Source organism: Apodemus sylvaticus, chromosome 8 (genome assembly GCF_947179515.1).
Source record: "Apodemus sylvaticus chromosome 8, mApoSyl1.1, whole genome shotgun sequence".
Classification (NCBI taxonomy): Eukaryota; Metazoa; Chordata; class Mammalia; order Rodentia; family Muridae; genus Apodemus; species Apodemus sylvaticus.
Window position 1 is genome coordinate 57,198,171 of NC_067479.1, and position 12,572 is coordinate 57,210,742.

At 48.9% G+C, this 12,572-nt stretch overlaps 1 protein-coding gene across 3 annotated transcripts in view; it reads left to right on the forward strand.

Moving 5' to 3' along the window:
- The window catches only part of Slc39a14 (solute carrier family 39 member 14), a 45,260-nt gene continuing 32,688 nt past the window's right edge, over window positions 1–12,572 (forward strand). For 2 of the 3 annotated variants that reach the window (XM_052191013.1, XM_052191012.1), the window contains exon 1: window positions 1–136. The gene's annotated coding sequence lies outside the window, so the exon portion shown is untranslated. Of the gene's footprint in view, window positions 137–9,618; window positions 9,698–12,572 lie in introns of all 3 variants that reach the window. The other variant, XM_052191014.1, reaches the window with a different exon arrangement.

Below are 12,572 nucleotides of genomic sequence, written 5' to 3' on the forward strand. Positions count from 1 at the left end.
GCGGTGGGGGCCGGACGTAGAGAGGGGGCGCGTGGCTGTCGGCGGGGACGCACCCACTCAGTAGCTGTGTCGCCGGCTGCCTGGGGGCCTGAATAGTGAGGCTGCGTGGGCCCGACTGCCGGCTAGAGGACTTCAGGTGAGGACTGACCGGGCGCACGCAAGATGGGAACTCGGACGCGTATGGCTTAGGGGGACACCGGTTGGGGGTTGGAGATACCCGCACGCCAAGGACTCGGAGTCTTTCGGGAGGCCGCGCACTCCCTGAGCCCAGTTCTGGTAGCACCTGATCACCGTGCCACGGTGGCGAAGGGAAGGAGGTCATAGCGCTGTCCCTTCAGCTGCAGGGCCCGGGATGTGTGAGCCAGAGAAGGACGCCGGGGAGGTCGATAGCTGCGAGGAAAGGCTGAGATGAGCTTTCTAGAGCCGCGGGACACAGAGCGCAGAGGAAGCGGAGTAGATGGTCAGATCAGATGCTCTGCGGTGGCGGCCGCTCGGATGGGGGCTCTGTCTGGATATTGCATTCCAGGAACCTTTGTGTCCTCCTCCCTGCCCCATGCCAGGCCACCCTCCAGCTTGAAGAGTGATGCCCGATTCTTCTGGTTGGGTTGGGGAGGAGTGGAGAACCGCAAGGGTGGCACCGCTCTGAGTTCTCCCTTCACTAACGGCAGCGATGACTCTGGGGCTCACTTGGGTTGGGACTGACCAAATTAGGTGGTCTGGTTACTGACTGCTCCCTCTTGGAGTTTTAAGGCTATAGCTAAAGTAGCCATCCAGATTCACCTGGTGATCTCGAGGTGGATTCTAACCAGGAAAATTGCCTCTCTGGGTTGTGGGTTCAGCTTTAAGGATCTTCTGTCTCCCGGGGCCTTGATTCTAAACTGATCGGGCAGTCCAAATAGTTACGTGGCTTGTATGTTCAAGAGGACTCTGAGCGAGGGGTGGAGTGGGAGGGGTGTGGGTGGCCTGAATGTGGAAGGATGGGGGCAGAGCATCTTTGGCAGGAGCATCTTGAAGGAACCTGAATTTGGAACTGTAGCATTAGCCCTTTTTAGCCAGCTAGCCCCTGGTCATTGGGATAGACATATTTGCTGGGGGTGTTGATTTTAGGGGAAGATAGAAACTGGCCCCAGAGTGAGTGACTCTCTGGTTACTGTTCTGGTTCAGGTTAGTACTGAGGCCAGCCTGAATTGTTTATCCAAACTATGTACTATTCCATTACTCCTTACCTATTGAAACAAAGCCTGAACACTGAGGGCTTCCAACATGCCTCCTTGGCCAAACAGCCAGAGGCATGTCCAGAATCACAACTTTCAACAACTAGAATTAAAAGCCGTATAGTCACCTTTCTGTTGGTGACTCAGTTGAGCGCTTTGCTAGTGGTTCTAAGTCAGGAGACGGTGTACCGGTCCTCTGTGTGACTGTTTTATCAATATGACTAGAGACACTGAACTGGCCCAGGATATGGGTTCTTCCAGAAGGACCAAGGCAGAACCTTTCTTGCTGCTGCACCTGGACAGTGCAGAGGCAGATACAGGCATTAAAGAACCCAGGAGCTGGGCAGTGGTAGCACATGCCTTTAACCCCAGCACTTGGGAGGCAGGTGGATTTCTGAGGTTAAGGTCAGCCTGGTCTCCACAGTGAGTTCCAGGACAGCCAGGGCTACACAGAGAAACCCTGCCTCGAAAAACTAAAAAAAAAAAAAAGAATCCAAAAGCTGGCTAAGCAAGCAACTGTCGTGAGAAGTGACAGAGCCCTTGTAACTGGCCCTTCATGTAGACAAGAGGAGAATTAGAGGCTCCAGGAGATCCATTCCGATGTCTGTTGCAAACCCAGGGTTGATGCAGAGGGCCCAGGTCCCACATGCAGTGTTTGGTTTGTGCCCCTCAATGGCCACGGTGGTGGGTGCAAGCAGAAGGCTTGCTCTGCCTTTCGGCAGTGGCAAGTGGGGAATTAAGGAGCAACACAAGAGTCTCCTTGCTGGTTGGAGTAGTTTAGAGAAGGGAGCTTGTCTGAGGTGAGGCACAGTGGCAGAGTACTCAGGGCTTTGGAACTGATGTCAGAATCCCACTGTCACTCTCCAATAGCGAGTCTGTTCTCACTGACGGGTGGAACGTTGCGGTCATGTCTGGAATGTGGCTGACGCCTCTGTAGTGCCACCATTTTTGTGGGTTAGACTGAGAGGTTTAGAGCCCTGAACGCTCAAGTAGGCTGGGTTGTAAGGACAGTCAGAACCTAGACATAAGGTAGATTGTCTCCTCCTTAGCAGGGTATAAAGTGTCCCTTGTCCTCCTGGGAGACTGCTTTTCTGTGGCTGACCAGGGGAAAAGCTCACAGACTCATTGGGCAATCTTAGAGAAGATGGGTGTTTTTCTGCTGTAGTCAGAGGTTCTTTCTTCTGAGATTCTTCCTCCTCAAGGCTTAGTGATGACCAGGAAGGACCCCATCTCCTCTCCATCCCCTACCCCTACCCGTTTGTGTAGGATACTTGTCAATCACAGGATGGGTCCTGGTTTCAACTTCCTACCTTCCTCTTTTCTTCCCTGCACCCCACATGTGCTCTTTTCCCACACCGCACAACCCTACCAGATGTATTCTCTCGATTCCATTTAATGCTCAAAGAAAGTAACACCTGCTATTTTGCAAAACCACAGGTTGCCTTGTTGTCAGGAGTGACTTTTACAATGAAAGATCCTGGATTCTGAGAGGTTGATTGGTGTCCTCAAGTCACATTAGTTAGGGCTTACCAGAGAAGTGCACCCCTCTTCCCCATCTGGTGAATTTACAGATAGTCCTGTATTTCTCTTGGCACACAGGGAAGGGGGTCAGTTATTGTTCAGCACCGCTGGAGTGGTTTATTTGGGGGAAGCCCTTTCATTTTCCTGCAGCCTCTGGAGGAAAGAGAGGTTCAAAATGAGCAGGGAAAGAAAAATGGGCCATGCCACCCCCCCCCCCCCCCCCCGCCCCCTACACACACACCTCATAGTTTAGGGCCTTCTCTGACTTCCAGGCTGGCGGCTGTCAGAATGCCAGGAGATAACAAGTCCAGAGTCTGCTAACTCAGGACGGTTGCCAGCCAGGGCCTCATGCTTGTCCATCACAAGGACTCCAAACCCAATGCCTTGGAGCCTCAAGAGGGCCCTTGGTTCACCCAGACCAGCTGTGGAAGCAGAGCCCCCTACTGGACCTTCCAGTTTATATCAGGCCAGGAGGCCTGGCAGGTATGGATTCACCGTCAGGGAAGCCCCCATGCCTAACCATGGCAATCAGAGCTCTGAGCTCCCTGGGCCCTCTAACTTTCTTCCAGAACAGGTCCAGGAGAGCCTAGAGTTTAGTGCAATGAAGCGATGCTCCTAAATTTATTATGGTAGGCCACTAAGGCATCCAATATTAATATAAAAAGATCCATTAAAAGTTGTTGATTAGCCGGGGGTGGGGGGGTGGGGGGTGGGGGGGTGGCGCACGCCTGTAATCCCAGCACTCTGGGAGGCAGAGGCAGGCGGATTTCTGAGTTCGAGGCCAGCCTGGTCTACAGAGTGAGTTCCAGGACAGCCAGGACTACACAGAGAAACCCTGTCTCAACAAAAAAACCAAATCCAAAAAACAAACAAACAAACAAACAAACAAACAAAAGTTGTCGATTAAGGGGTGAGGGGTATTAGTCAGTATAGCTCAGCATGGAGAGCTTTTGTTATCTTCTTTCATAAAGAAGATGAGGGAGTGGGAGTGTTGCTCAGTGGGTAGAACACTTGCCTAGCCTGTATGAGGTCCTGGGTTTCAGCCCTTGGTACCTACTGCAGGGTTTGTTTCTTGTGTTTTGTTTTTAAATAACATGATTTTTTTGCTCATGCGTATGTCTGTGGGCACATGTGCTTTGTGCACAAGTGAAAGCCACAGGACAACCAACCTACTGAGAGTCTCACTGGTCTGATACAGAGTTTTAGGACTTTATTTTCTCCTCAAGGCTCGACTGTGTAGCTTTCAAAGGGGGAGGGGGTGTGACGGGTGCTGTGGGACGGCTCAGTGGATAAATGTGCCGTCCGGCTCAACATCGGAATTGGAGCCCCCAGGACCCACACAGTGGAAGGAGAGGACCAGCTCGCCAAAATTGTTCTTTGACTTGCACTTGTATGCACACAAATAAATGTAAAAAGATAATTTTTAAAAATCCTCGGTATGTTTGTAACCATTTGGGCTCACCTTCTCCCATTATGCTAGGCTGACTCTGCCTTTGACGACATCATGACCACTCTGGGTCTAGTCCTCTGACTAAACTGGGGAATTGTTGAGGAAGCTCACAGCTCCGTCTCACCTGCGATCCCGTGTTTGTGGTGCTGGGGCCAGAGCCCAGGGCTTGTGTACACTGGGCAGTGTTCTGCCCCTGTGTTGCACTTTCAGCCCTCTTTGTCTTCTTCCTGAAATAATTTTCACTAGGCTCTATGTATAGTCATGTGACTCAAAGATCAGAACAGTCAAAAATGAAAGCATTCCCTGTTCTTTTCCCCCACCGTCCTTTTTAAAATAAATGTTCTTGAGTGGTGGGTGGTTCAGACATTGCCTACCAAGGTCCTAGCGGCTGTAGTAGAACCTTGCTGTTCAGGCACCTATGGTACAACTGTTACTCTGTTGCAGCTGTGAAGTATTCCATAGTAAAAGTGCTGTCTATTTATATATATATATATAAATTTTTTTATTTTGAGACAGGGTTTCTCTGTTTAGCCCTGGCTGTCCTGGAACTTGCTCTGTAGACCAGGCTGGCCTCGAACTTAGAAATCCACCTGCCTCTGCCTCCCAAGTGCTGGGATTAAAGGTGTGCGCCACCACCGCCCGGCTCATCATCTTTTACATCTGCATTACCCCTGGCCAGTCATTTTCCCATTACACATGGGGCTTCAATGAATAACTTTGCACACAAGCTGCACCCCCAAAGCATGTAGAATGAGTTTTGTGAAGCGGAATCCCTACGCAAATGGTTAAACACAGCCTTTGCAAAAAGTTAGACGCACTCATCTAGTTAGCCTTCATTAAAAAAAAAGACATTTGCAGACTGTATTTAGAGCCCTATTTCTTTTAGGTGACCCCTAATTTGAATTTGTAATTCTCTGTTTTTACTTTTGTTACTTGTGTAGGTTATTCATTTTCATGCTTGAACATTTTTAATTTTCCAGATATGAAGGGTTATTTTCCCTGCTCGGATGCCCGTGCTCCACTTTCGTGCAGTGCTCATAGAGGCCAGGAGAGGGCGTAGGGTTCCCCTGGGCCTGGAGTTACGGATGGTTGGGTGCCACAAGTATAGGCTTGTTGCTATCATATCATTTCCCATTAGGCTTCATTTGTTTACTTATTTTAAAGTTTTTGCTTGTTTCTAAATTTCTGAGTGTGCTTGCGCAGGAGCAGCTGCAGGCCAGAGGAAGGCTCTGCTTCCCAAAAGCTGGAGTCGCAGGCCTTTCCTTTTCTCTTCTTTTCCTTCTGAGGCAGGTAGGTCCTCAGCGTATGCCTAGAATTTATATGTAGCCTGGACTGATTTTGAACTTACAGTGGTCCTCCTAAGTGCTGGGATTACAGGTGAGCCACCACACCAATTTAGGGTCCTGACTTTAGCTGTTCCCGGGAGTTGTAGAAATAGATTTGCTTACTCTGGGGTCCATGTTCCACAAGCACGAAATCCAATACTGGCACAGCGTCATAAGCTGTAAGCCTTTGTAATATGTCCCAGTCCTGCACTAATGCTGCTTCTCTGTATCCAGGGTCTGATGTGCTGTCCACCTCACACTGAGTTCCTCCTTAGTGTCTGTCTCCTCCCAACTCCTACAGAGGTTCCCCAGTCTTTTTTCTAGGTGTGGTCTTGCATTTTGAGCAAGAATGTTGTCTAAGAATGGTGATTTGCCTTTTAGAGAATCGTAATCACTCATGGTGCGCATGCTCTCTCTGTGTGTGTGTGTGTGTGTGTGTGTGTGTGTGTGTGTGTACACCACAGCTTGTGGAGGTCAAAGGCCAACTCTTTTTCTGGGATTTAGACTGTCAGGAAGCTGGAAGAAGTCCCTACCTACGGTGTTTGCCAATTCCTTGGTTAAACTGGTGTGTGCCACAGCTCCTCGCTAGTTACTGCCTTCCGCTTTGTCACTGCCACCAGTGCCCTGAGACTGTACAGTCCTGTTTCTCTGGGTATGGTGACCCGCCAACTGTAGCATCCATCTGTGGATCTTGTTTGCACAGTAGTTACTGTGTGTTTGCCTAATGATTCTGTGTCCATCTGTCCTGCTGCATTTATTAGCTGGGATTCTGCTAAAGAAAGAACTGACCGTGTCTTGTGTTAGCTTTGATTCTGCAGGGTAGGATCTCATGGTCCTTACTCCTGACAGGCTCCTCCCATTCCCCTGCCTCTGCCTCCCAAGTGCTGGGATTAAAGGCGGGCACCACCACCACCCAGCGGCCTTTAATTTCTAATTCTGCTAGGATTACAGCTATGTGGTTTACTCAGCCCTGGGCTTCTTTGATTTGTTTTTCAAGTTTCACTGTGTAGCCTTGGCTGTCCTGGAACTCAAGGTATAGACCAGGCTGGCCTTGAACTCAGAGATCTACCTGTCTCTGCTTCCCCAGCGCTGGGATTTAAAGTGTACACCACCATGCCCAGCCTCTCAGCTCTGTATTTTAACCCAAGACTTCATGCATGTGAGGCCAGTATACTACAAACTGAGTTCCGTCCCAGACCCTCAGTTTATATTTGAATCCATGTCTATTATTAATACGGAAAGGACTGGAATCAGCACAGGACACACCATAACCACGTTCTCCCACTGAGAACAGAGATTTATTTGCCCCAAAGGGACAAAGGACAGGGAATAAGAGACAAAGGACAAGGGAGAAGGGAAAAGGAAGAAGGGAGAGGAAGTGATACTGTCCCTGAGGGATGTCTCCTGCCTCTGCATAGGAGACATCCGCAGCCCATAGGCAAATAAATGGCAGTTTATATAGGTAAAGAGGGAAACCCTGTGCTAGGATGAGCTGGTTAATTTTAATTGGGCATGTTTAATTAGGGTAAAAGGGGGGCTTTTGATTGCTGGGCTTCGATACTCTGAGACCCGGGCCTTGGCAGTCAGCCTCCATAAAAGGAAGAGGCCAAATAAGGGAAGAGATGGGTTAGGAATGTGATCTAACAGTTTGGCGGGGAGAGGGGTAAAGGGCAAACCTGCCGGTGCCATGTTTGCCATGCCCCGGCCTGCTAGAGCCCTTCAAATATCTCTTATTTTAATCTAACACCATCAAGTCATTTTTAAGCCTTTCCCCCATTATTTATAGCTTCCTTCTTCAACGGTGAGAAATTCTGAACTCGTCATTGCTGGGTTGTGGCTCTTTGCGGGTTGTGCCTCTGTTGTCTGACACCGACCTAAACACACACTTGTGTGTGGACTGTAGATGTGATTTCCTTGAGATCCTTTTTAAAGATTTTTTTTTTCATTTGGTTTTTTGAGACAGGGTTTCCTTTGTGTGGCCCTTGGCTGTCCTAAAACTCTCCATGTAGACCAGGTTGGCCTCAAATACACAGAGATCCTCCTGCCTCTGTCTTCCCAGGGTTGGGATTAAAGGCACACACTGCTTCCGCCCGGCCTTCAATGAACGTCTTGATGATAGATCCCAGAGGTGGAGGCTGGTGGCCCTGACTGGCGGTGTCATCGGCATGTAGAGAATGGCCGCTGGCATCCTCCCTTCTGCCTGCCCCCTCATCTCGGCCTGCACGCCATTGCCTGCCCTCCACTGTCTGGTGCCTCGTCTGCCTGTGTATTTTAAAGCTCCAGGACTGATTTATTAGAGGTTGAGAGGAACACAGGCCAAGTGAGCTGCAAAGCTGACACTTGAGAGAAGGAAGAGGGTAAAGAAAGGAAGAAACTCAGGACATGTCCGCTGTAGCAGCTTCCGAAAGAGCGTGGGGGAGGATCTTCAGAAAGGAAAAACAGCAGAGTGTGTGGGCCAAGTCTGCTTAGAGTTTTGGCTGGTAGCCACAGAAGAGATAGAAAACGGGAAAGGGGAATACACACATACACACACACACACACACACACACACATGTATGCATGTATGTATGTATGTATGTATGTATATATATATATATATATATATATATATGTATGTATATCCTTTTAAATTAGAACTCAGAAAAAACCCTGGAAGACTTAGCAGTGAAGATGCTAAGTAATTGCTACATCTGTCTTTACATTTTTTCTTTTTACATTGATCGACTTTGTGTGTGCTCACACACACACCTGTGCAGAGGTTAGAGCATAATTGGCTAGAACCAGTTCTCACCCTGTCTGTGGGTTCTGAGGACGCCACTGAGGTGATCGGGCTTGAGGCCAGTGCTCTTACTGCTGAGCCATCTCCCCCAGTCCACATCTCTCTTCTGAGATGGGATCTCTGTTTAACCCAGGCTGGTCACAGTCTTGTCCATCTTCCTGCCTCAGTGTCACCAATGCTGGCTTCATAGGTATGTGACCCCGCCTGGTTTTGCATATGTCCTAAGCAATAGTCTTGTTAGTGTCAGTATTATTGGAGCTCACAGAACTTACTGTACCCTGATGTTAAGAGGCAGAGGGGCTGCCTGGGTGAAAAGCTGATTAACAACAGCTAGAGAGAGAAACTGCTGTCCTGAGTGTCCTCTGTCCCCTCTGCTCTAGTAGTCATGTGCGTGACATTGTCAGTAGAACGGGATAATGGGGGTTTGTCTGGAGCAGGGAGGAGCTCAGAGACCTGCTCAGCTTGGGTCCCCCACCACCTGTGACCAGAACTTGCCATCCATACTTCTAGGAAATGCAAGTGCGTGGTGTTATGCATGGAAACAGGCAGCCACGTTAGTGCAACACTATAGGTACTTAAAACAACCCATTTTGTGATTTCCCATTCCTGTTGGCCAGTCTGGCTTCTTTGATGAGAGTCTTACAAAGCTAAAATCAAAGTGCCAACCACAGTTATTTTCTGGAAGGATGGCTTGCAAGGTTAGGAAGAAGTCTGCTCCTTGTTAATGTAGGATGGGTTTTCCCCTCCTCTGGTTGCTAGCCACGGACCACATTCAGTTCCTAGAAAACCCTCCCTATTTCCTAATATCTTGTTTTTGTTTCTGGGACAGGGTCTCCTGTATCATAGGCAGGCCTCAAACCTTGAACTTCAGATTCTTCTTCCTCCTCCATTGTTGGGATTACAGGCAGGTGCCAACACACAGATGGTGTTTAGGATTGAAGCCAGGGCTTTGTTTATCTTAGGCAAACACTCTACCAGTGTGGGCACATGCCCAGCTCCCTCTCGCCTTTTAAGTTTTGAGGCAGGGTCTCCTGTAACCGAGCTGGCCTTGCACTCACTGTGTGGCCTGAGAATGACCTTCAACTCCGGAGTCTCTAATCTCCACCAGCTGTGTGCTGGCCAGTGCCTCCACCAGTCTTCCCATCTGTCAGCCACGAGCTGCAGCCCTCTCCTTCAGGAGGTATGGCACAGGAGTGTCACCTCAGCTACAGGTCTGCCCACAAAGAAAGCAAGGGTCAGTGGAGTCATCTTAGAACTACAAACATGGCTAAAGTGATACACCTTGATTCCAGTACCAGAGTATTTACCTGGTGTTCATTTTCCTGACAGGTTGCCGGAGATTGATGGTTCCAAACAACCGCAGTGTTCTCTGTAGTTCCAGGGGCCAGAAGTCTGAAATCAAGAGTGGGTAGGGCTCTGCTCCAACAGCTTTTCAGGTCCAGGTGGGGGAATTGCGGGAGAGTAGTCACAGCAGGTGGGGGTGGGGCTTCTGGCACTTCCTGGCTTGTGGCTGTGTGGCTCCAGCCTCTGCTTTGGCCCTCATACCACCTTCCTTAATTCTGTGTGTGTCTCTCCCCATCTCCTCTCCTCTCTCTGATAAAGAGCCATTGGATTTAGGGTCCATCCGGATTTCTGGATGCTTTCTTCTTAAGATGCTTGCCTGACTTGATCAGCAGAGGCCCCGTTTCCTACGCAGATCACATCTTGAGGTTTCAGGTGAAGGTGATTTATGGGTACCATTCAGCTTATGCAGGGAGACAGCCTTCGTAGAATCTGGCTCACGGACCTCTGAACAAGAGGAGGGAGGAGAATACTGCTCTTGAGCCCTGTGACAGAAAGTAGGCCTGGATGCTCTGGCTCAGAGCCTAACCCTAGGCTCCCTGCCGCCTGCCCTCTGAGAGTCCCCCTGGACTGATCTGACATTCCTGATCAGATGTTCTGCAGCACCGCAGTACTGACTACAGAGGACTCCCAGGTGTGTGGTGTCCCTGTAGGAAGTGCGGGGTTGGGATGAGGGACTACTCAGTGCTCCAGCTCTGAACTGAACCTTACCTCTCTCTGACGTCTGCGTTACTCTGTCTCTAGACAGCTAACACTGGTCGAGTGGTTTCTACATAGCAGGTGCTATATTTCTATTCTGTGTCTCACTTTTTTCAGCTACTCTGAGGGAGGGACTGATACGGCCTTTGCTTTTCTCTGTAAGTAAGTCCTGTTGGCTTGTGTCTTGACTTAGGTCCTTGAAGCTGGTGACGTGGCATCAGGGGTCAGACTGAGGTCTGTGTGGCTCAGAGCACTCTTAGCTCTTACTTTTACTTAGCATTATTTTATATGTGTATGTATGATGGGGAGTGCATTTGCGTGTGGAGATCAGAGAGCATTTTTGTGGAGGATGGTCTCTCCATTTACCCATGTAAGTGGATGTACTGGCTGGTTTTGTGTGTCAACTTGACACAGGCTGGAGTTATCACGGAGAAAGGAGCTTCAGTTGGGGAAGTGCCTCCATGAGATCCAGCTGTGGGGCATTTTCACAATTAGTGATCAAGTGGGGAGGGCCCCTTGTGGGTGGTGCCATCCCTGGGCTGGTGCTCTTGGGTTCTATAAGAGAGCAGGCTGAGCAAGCCAGTAAGAAACATCTCTCCATGGCCTCTGCATCAGCTCCTGCTTCCTGACCTGCTTGAGTTCCAGTCCTGACTTCCTTTAGTGATGAACTGTAACGTGGAAGTGTAAGCTCAATAAACCCTTTCCTCTCCAACTTGCTTCTTGGTCATGATGTTTGTGCAGGAATAGAAACCCTGGCTAAGACAGTGGGTTCCAGGGATTGGACTTAGGTCACCAGGCTTGTGTCACAGGCACTTTTACCCACTGAGCCATCTTGCTGGCCCAGAGTCTCCTATAACTCCTCACCTTTGTATTCATGTCGTTACACAGGTTACCTTCCTATAAACAGTCCTTTCTGTTGTACACTTAGAGTGCTTTTCTTTGGTAGTTTATGATTTGTTGTCTGTTTGGGGGTAGTACCAGGGATTGAATCTAAGGTCTTCATAAGCAAGATCCTATCTCAAAATAAAACTTTAGAAAAGAGTACGGTGGTACATGCCTTTAACCCGGGAGGCAGGCGGTGCTCCGTGGGTCTGAGGCCAGCCTGGCTTACATAGTGCGCTGGGGCAAGCAAAGGGCTCAGGGGCTGATGAGGTGGCTCAGTTGGTAAATGACATTAAGCCTGATGACTTGAGTTTGGTTTCCAGGGCCCTGAGCTTCAGGATGCCTGGACTCCATATTGATCTTTAGAAAGGAATGTATGTGCTTTAGAATAAAGAAATAATAGAAAATATGCTTTAGCAATATTGGGATAACCAGCTAATTACTTAGAAAAACAAAATTAGATTTTCTTAAGCCACAGTAAATTCTAGGTGGATTAGAGAGTAAAGTTTTTAAATGCAAGAAATTCAAATTTCTATGTCTGTAACTATAGAGTACAAAGTCTATGTTGTTGTTTCTTCCTTTCGCCAGTCTCTCTGTAGCTCTGTCAGCCTGAAACTTGCTGTGTAGATTGGGCTAGCCTTGACTCCATGGAGAGCTGTCTGCTCCAAGTGCTGAAGTCGCAGATATGCACTCCCATGCCTGGTTTGGGCAAGGTTTGTCTAGTCATGCTAGTAAAAGCAGAAACTTTAAGGGAAATTATTTGGGATTCTGTTTGAAAATTGTGTCAGCAGGAACTAGAAAGATGGCTCAGGCTCAGTGATTAAAAGCACTGGCTGCTCATGCCGAGGACCCAGGTTTGATTTCCGGCACCCACATGGCTGCTCAATTTCCAACAGAGACGGTGCCCTGCACAGGCTGTTGCATGAGCGTGAGGCACAGGAACTCATACAGTGCACACCAATACACATGAAAGGAAATACATATAAAACAATATTATGTCACCAGTACCAGTTGAGTAAAATTAAAAAGGAAATAATTAGGAAAACACTTGAACATGTGGCCAAAGGTTAATATACAATGAAGTCCCCCTCCCCCCACCCCCCAACCCCCCGAATATGGACAAAGATTCTGGTGGTGGGGTGTGTGTGTGTGTGTGTGTGTGTGTGTGTGTGTGTGGTATGTGCATTTGAGTGCCTGTAGGGACTAGCAGAGGGTGCCAGATCCCCTGGGGATGGAATTGCAGATAGTTGTGACCCACTCAGTATGGGGGCTGGCAACCAGACACAAGCCCTGGAAAAGCAGGAAAAAAAGCTAACCCCTGAGCCATTCCCCAGCCTCAACAATGGGCTCCTAAGTAAATC